Below are 11,796 nucleotides of genomic sequence, written 5' to 3'. Positions count from 1 at the left end.
GGCTTTTCTTCATAAGAGAAGCCTTGTATAAAACTAGATCACAAACGATACCCCACAATTAGTAACATGATTTTTATAAGTATATAAGAAAGAAGAAGAGTTGGTTTCTATGCCCTGTTTTTCTGTATCAAAAGGAGTCTCAAAGTGACTTACAATTACCTTCCCTTTGCCTCACGCACAACAGGCACCTTGAGAGGTAGGTGAGGCTGAGAAAGTTCAGACAGAACTGTGAGTATCTTAATGTCATCCAGCAGGTTGCATGCAGAGAAATGGGGAACAAATCCAGTTCACCAGATTAGAGTCCGCTGTTCATATGCAGGAGTGGGGAATCAGACCTGGTTCTTCAGATTAGAGTCTGCTACTCTTAACTGCTGACTCTACACTGGGGGATAGAAAATGATGATAGAGACAAAAACATATTAATCATCTGCCTTAACATTAAAATATCTAATTGCCATGCTATAATTGGAAGGTATCACTTATTTTATGGTAGCGCGTGTCCTCGTTCTTAGATCTCATTCCTAGAGCAGAAAAGAATCTTACCTAAGGTGTTGCAGGCAAAAGCAATAAAGTTGTCAAAGCAACAGTAAACAATGCAAAACATATAGTAGGTTGTTTTGTCAGGAACATATCTACAGCAGTATTTTTAAGATGCTCTTTCACAAGAGACAAAAAATAAGGTAGAAGATCTTTAATTTGAATGGTCAGATCCAAGGTGCCATTTCACATAGCAGTATGTCCTTATTTCTGAGACCTGAGTTTTGTGTGTGTGTGTTTACTTCCAAATTATGTCATCCTCCATTCATGCACTAATTATACACAACCTGTTTTCCCTCGCCTGGTATTGTTGGGCCAATGTTTGTCATGATTCAAGAAGAGAAGGTGTGCCCCATATTTGGAATGAAAAAGAATGCCCTTAACCCTGTGCATTTTAAACCTTTGAATACTTTAATTTGTATTTTATGATTTTATATAAATTATATTTTATCTATGTTGTTAGATGCTCTGAGCCCTCTCTGGCAGGAAGAGTGAGATGTTAAATATAATAAAAATACAACTATAAGCCTTTATTGGCATAAATTACAACAATACTACAGTACAATGACAGTACAAGCAACAGATGAACAAAGCAAAATTAAGCCTCTGTAATTTCAAGCATTATTACGAGGGCAAAATCTTTTGGTTTGATCAATGTTCCTATTTCTTTTCTGTCAGAAGAGCCAAAAGTAATACATTAAACCTTGCAATTGCCAGGGCTCTTCTTTGTTTAGGATTTGACAAGATACATTGCCATACTTTCTTGCTGGACCGGGATCAACATGCTAATCGGAGAACATGTTCTTTTAGCTGCTAGCATTAAAATTTGAAACTCTAAGTCCAACAATTTTTGTTCAACCATTTTAAAGTCTTCATAGAAGTTAAACATATTTAGTTCTTCAACTGAAAGTCCAATGTTTTCCAACTGCTTCTCTTTCAGGAGATACCACTTAAAGATGAAGCTATCCGCTAGCATCAGCCAAGTAACTAGTTGAATCCGACTGAAAGGGTGCACTTAACCGGAACTTTATAGTTCTTACCCATGCTAGTGTTTTAGGCGTACTCTGCCCAGTTTCTATACAGACGGTCGCATACAGAACACATTTGCCTAGTCCCATAATTTTCCGTAGGAATTTAGAGTGGAAAGAATTCAAAGTTTTGTTTACTGCATTAATTCATATTGGGACCCCATAAAATAGTTGTGAGGCAATTCTGGCATTGTATACAGTTAATGCTGCCAGAATACACTGGTTACCTCTAACTGTAAAAAAAATGAAAAATTGCAGATGTATTTATAGCAGGAACTGCTTTACGTTGCGGAGACCATGACAGATCATAACTAAAAACAAAACCAAGGTACCTGAAATTCCGCACTTGCTCAATTTTATGGCCATTTATTCATCATGTAAGGGGCTTCCATCGTTTAGAAACAACTAAAACTTTAGTTTTAGCATAGTTTATTTCCAATTGGTTCTCTGCACAATGATCAGCACAATGCAGTGGCGGAGCGCCAAGGGAGCGGGGTGTGTGCATCATGCACTGGGCGCACGCCTGGGGGGTGGAAAATCGCCCCTGGCCCCTCCCTGTTTCCCCCACGCCCCTGCAGCCACCCCGTGGCACCCCCCACGGCACACAATAAGCCACCCCTCCCCCTCCCCACACTTACCTACATTCCTTTAGTACTTTCTGAGGCTGAAAAAGCAGCCTAGTTGCAGTTCAGGCTAAAAACTGCCTGAGGAACTAAAGTTCCCAGGAGACCTTGTGAGCCCCAAGGTACAGTCCGTTAGGCAGTTTTTTCCCTGAACTGTGAAGAGGTCTCTTTTTTCAGCCTCAAAAAGTACTAGAAATAGAAAAGGAACGTAGGTAAGTGTGGGAATGGGGGCAGGGTGTGTGCTGTGGGGGGCGCCGCAGGAAGGCCATGGGGTGTGTGGAAAAAACACACTGCGCACCCAGCGCAGTTTGGCCCAGCTACGCCTCTGGCACAACGATGTAATAGTTGGTTGTTGTGGGTTTTCCAGGCTGTGTGGCCGTGGTCTGGTAGATCTTGTTCCTAACATTTTGCCTGCATCTATGGCTGGCATCTTCAGAGCTGTATCACAGAGAGAAGACACAGTGTGTAACAGACTGTGTGTACAACCAGTTGAATCCAGCTGTGAAAGCCTTTGACAGTATAATAGTTGTTGAAGCCCAATTCTTGACAAAGACAATAGTACCATATCATCTGCATATAGAAGGACTGGAACATGTATGCAATTTAGGACTATGCCCATTTACATCACATAGAGCTTGAGGTATGGTAAATCATTAAGAAATATGTTAAATAAAAAAGGAGCTAGTATACATCCTTGTTTAACACCTAATTGCATTGGAATTTCATCAGTTAGATACCCCTTGCGGGTACATCTAACTTGACAACTCGTGCTAATATGTAATTGTTTTATTAAAAAAAAGAAGTCTGGGATCGATGTTCAGTGCAGACAATAATAATACTAACAATAATTCCCTCCCCCATCATTTGTTGATGCCATTGTCGACATCAGCACAACTGAGGACTTTTTTGTTTTGTTTTTTGGTCTTTTTGTCAGGGCAATGTCATAATGCTGTTCTTCAGTTTCAACTATCAAAACATAAACATTTCACTTTTCACTGGAGAACTGGGATGTCTTTGTAATATTTGTTTTATTCACAAATATACAAAGTAACCAACAACAGAATTTCAAGTTATCAGGCAACATTATTATTTTTTTTGCTAAGCCCCCATGCCATAGGGCCGTGTCAGTCTTGCAGCGAAGTTAAATAGAGGCCCACTGGCACTTTAAAGATGAACAAAATTTATTCCGTCACAAGATTTTGTATGCTACGTTGTCAGACATGAACATCCAAGTAACTGGCCCAGTCAAACGAAACACATCTTACCATGACATGCCTCTGAAGATGCCAGGCTTAGATGAGAGTGAAATGTTGGGAGCAAAAACTACCAGCCTGGAAAACCCACAATAGCCAGTTGATTCCAATGAAAGCCTTCGACAATACAGATTAAAGAAGTTTTGTCCAGCTCAAAGAAGAAAATGTGGGAACCAAATGAGGCTTGAACAGATTAGACACGTCTAAGCGCTCCCAAATACTTGCTCATATGGAACAAAATCCCCAATAATAAAGGTAAGATTTTATTTTTTATAAAAATGGCTACTTGTATTATTTCCCACCATGCTTTGCCTCTCTCTTTCTCTTTAAATAGATTAACAAATTGGAACTTGTATTTCAGCAGCTGTACAATTAACTTGGCGTAAACACATCTGATAATTGTTTTGTGCTTGTGTCTTGGTAACAGCATAAAATTGATTGTCTCCTGAATGCTCAGTACAGGCTTTGAGCCAAGTCACACTGATATTAGCTGGAGGTTTTCCTAGTGCTTTCACTATCAGTGAATACATCTGTATTTATTTTATTACATTTACATTATGTTCCTCTTCAGATGTGGAGCTTGTTGGCTTTGGGTTCTTAGGAGGTCTACTGTCCAGCCTCTGACCAATCCCCAGCTTGCACAGCTTCAGCAAAGTTGTTGAATTATGAGTCCTCCAGCCATATCCAGAGCTTACTGCTGACCTACAAATCACAGACTTATCAATTCACTCATTTGTTCTCTTGTTGGGTAGATCATTATGGATAGAAGTAGAAAATAATAGCAGCCCTAATTCTACTTTCCCCCTTAATGTACAGAAATGAAATGCATGACGCTGTCACATAGTATATTTCCTAAATATTTTCTAGGCTGCTGCTGATGAAGGGCATGGTGAGCAAACACATGATGTGATAATAACACAACACACATTTCATTAGTGTCTATTACTGTGGAGAGGAGGGGAAACTCAACATGTGCTTGGAAAATATCAAGTTCTTCCCCATGACTCCCATTTAACAGATTAGGAACTGAAGTTTTGAGAGAGAGAGAGAGAGAGAGAGAGAGAGAGAGAGAGATACCAGTGAGTTCATGGCTTAACAAGGATTTGGACTAAGTTATTCCATACTTTATTCAATATGCTATTCTATCTAGCATTTGCAGCAAAATAAATCTTTGCTTTCACAATACCACTGTGGAGGACCAACATCTAAGAACAAGGTTGCTAGTAGCAACCCTGTAATGTGATTTGAAAGCAATGGGAAGGACAGCAAGTGCTGATGAACTGGCTGTTTGGAAAACAGTATTTAGTTCTGTTCGACCCCATCTCAAAAAGACTACCATAGAACTGTAAAAGGTGCAAAAAATTATCAAGAATGTTTTTCCTATAAGAAATGGCTGAAGCACCTGGAGACTTTGTTTGTAGAGAAAAAATGACAAGAGGGAAAGGAGGACATGATAGATGTTAGGCAGTTTGCCTGACATTGAGACATTTTTCTGTACTAATACTAGAACTTTTGATCATCCAATGAATGCATTCAGGTTAGACAAAAGAAAGCAGTTCTTCCTCAAACACATGATTAATTTATGAATTTCTGTGCCACAAAACACAGCACCTGCTCAAACAGCTTTAAAATGTGATTAGACAAAGTCATGGAGAATACAGACGTATCAAGAACTATTGATCATGGGAGCTAAATGGAACCCCCATATTTAGGGGCAGTATAAGACTGGTTGCTGGGGAGGCAACAGCAGGGAGAACTCATCCTTTTACAGGCTGCTTGTTAACTTTGCAGAAGTATCTGGCTGACCATTCTGGGAAACACCATGCTACATCAAAATGATCTTCTGCATGGTCTAGCAGGGATGATCCTGCATTCTTAAAATAGGACAAAGATGGGATTTGTTCTGTGACGGCAGTATTTATAAAACACTAGCTAAAGGCCTGTCAAGTTTCACAGATGAAATGGGGGGGGGGGGATACTCTCTGAGCAGGGAGAGTTTCTGTCATTTCTCCATTACCTATGCCCTCCATCGCTTATGCCTCAGGCATAATCAATGCTTAATTCACTAGAACACAATAAGAGTAACGGAGAATCAAGTTATCTTGTCTTTATTTAGTCTCACCCTTGTTTCTTTTCTTGGTAGCACTGAAGTGACAGATGATTGGGAAATGGCAACGTTCAAACATATGGATGGTTCTCTGGTTCTAATTTTTTTCTTTTCTTACGGTATTCCTGAAATGAGACAGTGATAAAATATTGTGAATTGTAACTTTTGCTGCAGAAGTAACTACAAAACTGTTAGTGGCTGTTTAGCTGAGCATGTCTGAGAAACACAGTTAAAAAGATTGAAGAGGCTTAGTCCTTGCTAAGAGAACCAACATGGTTAGGAGCAGCAGAATCTGGAGAACTAGGTTTGATTCCCCACTCCTCCACATGAAGCTATCTGGGTGACCTTGGACCAGTCAGAGTTATCTCAGAACTCTCTCAGCCCACTCAGAAGTAGGCAATGGCAAACCACCTCCAAATGTCTCTTGCCTTGAAAACCCTACAGGGTTGCCATATGTCAGCTGTGACTTGATCTCATACACACACACACACGCACACACGGTGTACTTGCTGCAAATTGTTTCTTGAACACTACTATTCCCCAACCCTCACAAAACAATTCTCTTGAAACCTTTCTTCCAGATCTTGCTTCTTTCTCATCTGTGGTGGTCTCATCCAGCTCCTCCCTTGCCCCCAAACCAAGTGTATAATCTCCAAAATTGCCCTATTTGCAGGATGTAAAAGTCAAGTTACTGCCACCAACAGCATGTTCTGCTAAGTGTCTATTAGGAGATGATGCTTCTTTCTTGAACTACAGAGAACTGCTCTTTGTTAAACAAAACTGCTCTACCTTTTAGCACTCAGTGCTAAAAAAAAAGCACACTTTAGTATCATGACTGTTTTAATGCATTTGTAATTGACCATCTGGATTATGTTGTGACGTATCCTTCTTCAGCCTGTAGTAAATAGAGCATGACAATATGCTTCATTTTCAGTTTTAATGAGAAATTTAATATCCATGAGGCCTCCTAAATAATTCAGCTACCAACATCGAGTTGTGAAAAGTCAACATCAGACAAATGAATGCCTTTTGAATGTGAATGCCCCCCCGCCCCCCCCATCCAGTTTCTATTTAAACTGTGGCTGCTATTATGATATAACAATAAAGGACACATGGCAAAGGACAACCTGCACCAGGATGAGCTCTGTATTCTTAAACCAGTGATGGCAAACCTTTTCGAGACCGAGTGCCCAAATTGCAACCCCAAACCCCACTTATTTATTGCAAAGTGCCAACACGGCAATTTAACCTGAATACTGAGGTTTTAGTTTAGAAAAAACGGTTGGCTCCGAGGCGTGTGTTACTCGGGAGTAAGCTTGGTGGTAGTTGGTGGCTTTGCTCTGAAGCAACCGTGCAACTTTTCCAACAGGTGAATCATGACCCTAGGAGGGTTTACTCAGAAGCAAGCCCTTTGCCAGCAACCGAACTTACTCCCAGGTAAAGAATTGCACTTCAATTCTTCGCATGAAAATCAGTGGAGTTTAACAGCGCTCAACAGGGTTACCTACACGGCTTCCCCAAAACTAGGTCTTTGGTTTAATGCTAATAATCAAGCCCAGCGGCCCAGGCCAGCCTAGATGCGTGTGTGGGGGGGTGACTCTGAGCGTGCCCACAGAGAAGGCTCTGAGTGCCACCTCTGGCACCCGTGCCATAGGTTCGCCACCACTGTCTTAAACTGTGTTGGCCCTGAGACAGAGATTGTGGAGCATGTTGCTACAAATACTACTTGTTTGTTTATCAGCACACAGCCTACTCCCCATGTTTCTGTAGCATGAAACTTCACAGGCAAGACTTTTTTTCATCAGTTGCACTAATTTGTAACACAATACATACCGCATGGGTTACTTATGGAGCCGCTTATATCACTGATATTGATACCTTTTATTCTTGAGAAGCTGAATAAATCACAGGTAAGCATAAAGTTGCACAACCTTGTTACACATTACACCTGAGCAGAGTAGCCTAGGGCCACATGTCCAAAGTCTGACGTATTTCAGTGGTTTAACAGCATCTGGTTTTTCTAGATTCCACAATGTGAACTTGGGTATAATCTAGGTGCGACTGTCACGTCATCAGAGATCATTTCAAGTCCAGTAATACCAACAAGATGTTTGAGGTATATGATTTCAAAACTCCATTCTTCAGATACAAGTAACAGTGGAGATCCTCGAGTCCTTATATCCTCCCAGTGAAAAGGTGGGAGAGTATTGCATAGAAAGGAATCAGGAAATGCAATATGTTATCAAAGCTGCTGAGAAATGCTTAGGGGTAAACAATTAGCATCTGTAGTGAGATAAGAATTCATCCCTGGAGGTAAAAAGTCTATTGTTCTGAAAGTCCTGGAAGACTAAAATGTTATCCCTCATGTTTTTGAGTATTGTGATTTTTCATACCAGATTTATGTCCATTTCTTTTGTATAGATTTGGAAACTGTCCAGGACTGTGAGTGGTCCTGGAGCTCCCCACCTCACTTACCCTAGGAGAGCATGCCTGAGCAGATTGGACCAGAGTCCACCAGGATGTGCAGGGGTGGGTGGCGGAGGCTGGCTGAGGCTGGAGAGAGGTGACAGACCAGGGGGAGCCAGAGGACAAGGCTTCTCTTAGGGAGCTAGGGAAGAGGATTTCCTTCAGCTGGCACAGCAGAGGCCAGGCTGGGGAATTGGGGGTGTGTGAAAGCCCAAGCAGAGTTGAGCCAGATTCCACCCTCATCAGCAAAGCTATCAGGGAGACTACCGGCAGCTGCCTTCACACAGGTGAAAGGAGGATTTGGAATAAGGTTTCAGGGAAAGCGGCACCTGGGGCATGGAGAAGGGATAAGAAGGGAGACAAAGCAAAGACAGGCAGGAAGAGGACCCAACCCCAAGATGCCAGGGCAAGCTTGCTCCTGGTTCAGGCAACCCAAAGAAAGGCAACCCTCTTAACAGGAGCCAGAGTCTTAGGAGGACGTTGCTGGGCTTCTCCTTAATAACCAGGGAGTGTTCCAGTCAGGGCAGAGGAGGGATGTGCTTCCACCCCTTCTGACTGATCTGAGGGCAGTTGATGACTCAGCTGACCTGGCTGAGCCTGCTAGCGAAGTCCCTGTGGGTGAAGCTGGGGTGGTGGAGTTGCCCACACACTGACTGACTGTCATTTCTTATGCAAAAGAATAAATCTAACATTAAAAAAAATACAACTCAAAAAATAATGGGAGAAGATTTTAATCTTATATGACATTCTCTTGCTGGCCTAAGATTACAGTCTTCAAACAGAAAAGCTTCAATAGGAGACATGAGACGCTTGAACTTTTCATTCACAAATTCAGAACAATGGACCCTTTCCAGGGCTGAATAGTGACATAGGGCTCTTGTCTCACCAACAATTTTAATTTTTGCCCCTAAGCATTTCTTCCCATTTCTAATCAAACATTTTGCATTATATCTTTGCATCCTGCCTCAATTTGCAACACTGCCCCATCTTCTGACTGTGATATAAAGACTTGGGAATCTCCATTCCTACTTGTATCTGGCAGACAGCTTTGACTTTTGAAAGCTCACAGCCCACAGATCTTGTTGGTCTTTAAGGAGCTCTTGGACTAAAATCCAGCTCTTCTATTTCAGATAAGCATGACTTCCCTCTGAAACTATCAAAGATGTTGCCACAACTCAATCTGTTGCTTTTTGACGTGTTAATGCATTCACATTACCGGATTTCTCCCATGTTTGCCATCACTGGATCCATTTCCCAAAGTACAGCTAATGATGCAAAATAGTATCTGTAAATACGCATTTCAATCTATAACATGATTTAAGGCCAGGTTAGATGTAACTGGCCCAGCAATCTGTGTCTATTTTTTTAACATAAATGGAATACAACCAAAAGTATTCTTCCACCCATTTTTCTGTGCTCCATTGCTTCAAGTATTTTTATTCTTGCTCTTCCAGTGCTACAGCTAACGTGGGGGACAAGTATTTCAAATAACCAAGTGCAATACAGTAAGGCAAAAGAAAAAGGAAAATCGTTAACTGAGCTCCCCCTTCACCTTTGTGCTCCATGGTAAAAATTGATACCCATCCAAACCTACTTCTCTTGTTAGCGTCTATTCCTCATCACATCTGGTTTGGATCTAAAACTATGAATTAAATATCTAAAATGAATGAACTGGAATTTAGTATAGATTTTGGCTGTTCTGAGGTATATTTTGAAATCATGAAGCCATGTTTAAATTGCATTGCTGGAATTGTGTGCTAGATTCTTTCCCTGGGTCTGTTCTGCTCTTCTTTCTGACAGCAGCTTTCAGAAATGCTTTATGGCTTTTGCAATGTGTATTTAAAGAGGAAATCAGTGCAGTCATAATTGGTTTCTTCTCTACTGTCCATCTACTCTTAAGATTCCTATGTTAAAGAACAGTAAAGAGAAAATTTCACAATGAAATGAATGAAATGCAATGAAATGAAAGCTGAACAAAATAAGATTGTTTGGTTATGATTGCATAGCTATTAAACAGCAAGATATGTATTTAAAATCTTTCTTAAAGGAACTGCAATAAATACTCTGAATATTGGTTGGCATGGCAAGACAGAATTAAAAGGGCCTCTTTTTAGCAATATTTGCACATTAAAAGCTATTTAATGTCCATCTTTTCCTTTGTAGATCTAAGTATAATTATAAACTTTTAAAGATGAGAATATCCTACAGTGCAATAAAAACTACAGCACTGTACTCCTAAGATTGTCTTTAAAAATGCATGCATAGTTTTTCTGAAACAGGGACTATAACCAAGTCCAATAACTAAAACCAATATCAGTTAAAACACATAATTAATTTATTTAACTTAAATCTGTTTGAAGATTTAAATCTCTTCAAAGCCACATAAAATATAGCAAATATTTAAATTAAGGAGAAAATAAAATTAATCATGGCCTTCAAGGTAAATGCCGAATGGGTTATTTCAAATCAATATGTGATATGCAGGCCACTTCCTTGCTGGGCCATATTTGGGTTCGCGCTTCCGGGTTCCTTTTCTGTCTAAACCACATGTAAAGTTTTCCACAGGCTCTTTTTATCCACTTCACCAATCCTGCCTTTCCACTATCTGCATCTTCCTTCTTTTACTGCATCTTCCTTCTTTTACTTTCCTTCTCTTGAACTTCTTCCTACTCAGTTTTGCAAACTGCCCACTCCCCTTGCTTCTTCCCCAGCTGTTCCTGCCACCAGCACAGACAGACCGAGTGCCCCCCCTCCCCCCCCCGGTGCCTAGCTTCAACTTTCCGCAAACGCATGCATTTATCTTTCCCTTCGTCTCTTCCTCTTGATTCAGGCGCGCATGCCAGCCAGTTCTGGCACACTTCTACGCATCTGAGGAAGTGAGTTGTGGTTCACAAAGTCCTTGCTGAAATAAACTGCCAATCTTTAAGGTGATAATGAACCCCTGTCTAATTTACTACACAGCCACCTCTCTGATAAGACTAGGCATCCGTCCATGTTCCTGCATGCGGGGATGCAAGGCCTTTCTAGAGACGTTCCTTAACTAACATTAGTAGGAAACATTGGTAATGCAAGGCCCTGCAGATAGACAGCTGTCCCTCCCCCTTGCTGTGTATTTCCTCAAGCTGGGCGGGGTGAGGGGGTAGCGCTGATAAATCGCTTTGCATTTTTAATGGCTGCCGCCCTATATCAGCTTGCATGCCCCCTTTTTGAGGGAAGGGGAGAAATATCCTCCCGATCCGAGCGATGAGCTCGCATCGCCCTTTCCGGGGAAAGTGGGAGGGGGAAGGCCTATGGAGGCCCAGCCTGCCGGGGGCTTGGCTGCCTGGCGGAGGGGAGGACGGCGCAGCCCGCCCGGGCTCGTTAGAGGGAGCTGTCGGCCAGAGGGAGCAGTGCTTGCTGCAGTGAGGGACCCACTCCTGCTCGCCGCCGCCGCCGCCGCCGCTTCCACCTCCTCGGGAGCCGGAGAGAAAAGGCGAGACTCGCGGAGGCGAGCGAGCAGCAGGAGCGTAAAAAGAGGCGGCGGCGGCGGCGGCGGCGGCGGCCAGCGGTCACGGCGCAGCCTCTGCCCAAGGAGAGCGCAGGGCCCCGCCAGCCACGGTCGCGGCCCCGCTATGAACCTCGCCGGCTCCTCGGGACCGGCCCCGACCAAACAGCCGGCCAGGCGGAGGTATGGAAACCCCCCCTCCCCCACACGGCCATGGGAAGCGGAGACCAGGCCGACACTCCCCTCGGCGCCCTTGGGAGGCTTCCCTTCTCCCGGCGCCTGCTGGCTCTGCTACGGG

General features: G+C 42.5%; 1 protein-coding gene across 1 annotated transcript in view; it reads left to right on the top strand.

Annotated features, from left to right (window-relative positions):
* Positions 1 to 11,275: 11,275 nt before the first annotated feature.
* LPGAT1 (lysophosphatidylglycerol acyltransferase 1) overlaps positions 11,276 to 11,796 on the top strand; it is a 94,946-nt gene continuing 94,425 nt past the window's right edge. Inside the window, exon 1 of the mRNA XM_048487340.1 lies at positions 11,276 to 11,681. The gene's annotated coding sequence lies outside the window, so the exon portion shown is untranslated. The remainder of the gene's footprint in view (positions 11,682 to 11,796) is intronic.

The sequence above is a fragment of the Sphaerodactylus townsendi genome, linkage group LG01 (genome assembly GCF_021028975.2).
Source record: "Sphaerodactylus townsendi isolate TG3544 linkage group LG01, MPM_Stown_v2.3, whole genome shotgun sequence".
NCBI classification, from domain to species: Eukaryota; Metazoa; Chordata; class Lepidosauria; order Squamata; family Sphaerodactylidae; genus Sphaerodactylus; species Sphaerodactylus townsendi.
Note: the sequence above shows the minus strand (reverse complement) of the source record. Positions and strands in the feature narration are given on the sequence as shown.